Raw genomic sequence first — 1,545 nt, 5'->3', positions numbered from 1 at the left:
AGAGAGAGAGAGAGAGAGAGAGAGAGAGAGAGAGAGAGAGAGAGAGAATTATTATCAAATGATAATATCCAGCTAAAATAAATGCAAAATATTCTGCAGTGATTAATATTATATTAATATTATAGTTGTTGCCTTTATGGCAAGGGTGTTTGCAACTGCATGTTCTCTGGCAACTAACAACATATTTTGACAATATGTTTTTAAAAGGGTTAAATCAGAGTCAACCCAACATCTACTCAAAGCACATTCAGGGCTTCTTCAGTGTTTAAGGTTTAAGGGGCAGCTTTCTGGACCAAAGCTAAAAGCCTGGCAAAGATGCAACACAGTCATTTAGTGATAGGAAAACAGGAGACATCAAAGAAGGGATGATTGGGTGGACCCAAAAGAAATACATATATAAAGAAGAAATGATAGAAGTCAGTTCATCAATGAGCATTTATTAAGCACTCACTGTGCCAAGCACTGTGGGAGCCATCACATGGATGAGGTAGGAAGAGTATGAGATTCAGAGTTAGAAAACCCGAGTTCAAGTCTTTTGTCTCTTTTTGTATCCCTGATGCTTAGCATGATATCTGACACATAGTAGGTGCTTCATACATGTTTATTGACATTTATTTATTGATTGATTGATTGGCACTAACAGTTCCTAGCTGTGTGACTAAAATAGCAAGTCATTTAACTTGTCAGAGCCTTAGTTTCTTTATCTGTAGAATGAGGAGGGTAACACTTAGAAAGTGCTTAAATGCTTGCTGACAACTCACAGGGTTGTTGTGAGGAAAAGTACATTGCATAAATACACCCAAGTTTAAATGCCAGGTACTACTCCCTGCATACAGGGAAGGGAGAATAGGTCCAGAGGTCCAAGAAGGCAGACTGTTTTATTTTTGTTTTGGTATATCCAGCACCCAGAGCAGTGTCTTATGCATAACAGATGTATACTAAATGTATGTTCAACTTTTTTTTTACTTTGAAGATCAAATTGGATGGAAAGGAGGAAGCTAAGAAGCAAGAGACTTTGAGGATTAGGAATAAATTAGCACAGCTGATGGGATAGAAGGTTAGGAAGGTCTCCTTAGGAAGGAAAGGAAGTCGGTAGTATACAATACTGGAAGTGAGATATTAAGCTTCCAAAATATATTTTAGTATTGTTTTGTTGTTTTTCATTTCCATAGACAAGATGTCAAACACCTGGATGAAAAATAAATGAAACCAGGGGCAGCTAGGTGATGCAGTGGATAAAGCACCAGCCCTGGAGTCAGGAGGATGTGAGTTCAAATCTGGCCTCAGACATATAACACTCACTAACTTGTGTGACCCTGGGCAAGTCACTTAACCCCAATTGTCTTACAAAAATAAATAAATGAAACCTGTTGCAGGATAACCAGATGTTTTGGCATCATGTAGACTAAAAAATGTGCTATCTGCCCACATTTTTCCATTTCATCAGAAATTTAGTTAAAACTAAAAGTTTTAGGCAGGTCAAAACTGAGTCTCTGAGGGGTTAAGTGATGGATGCTTTCAAGTTAGTCAAGTTTGGGTTGATTA

This window comes from Vombatus ursinus, unplaced genomic scaffold (assembly GCF_900497805.2).
Source record: "Vombatus ursinus unplaced genomic scaffold, bare-nosed wombat genome assembly UNPS02015175.1, whole genome shotgun sequence".
In the NCBI taxonomy this organism is placed as follows: domain Eukaryota; kingdom Metazoa; phylum Chordata; class Mammalia; order Diprotodontia; family Vombatidae; genus Vombatus; species Vombatus ursinus.
This window is presented reverse-complemented; position numbering follows the sequence as displayed.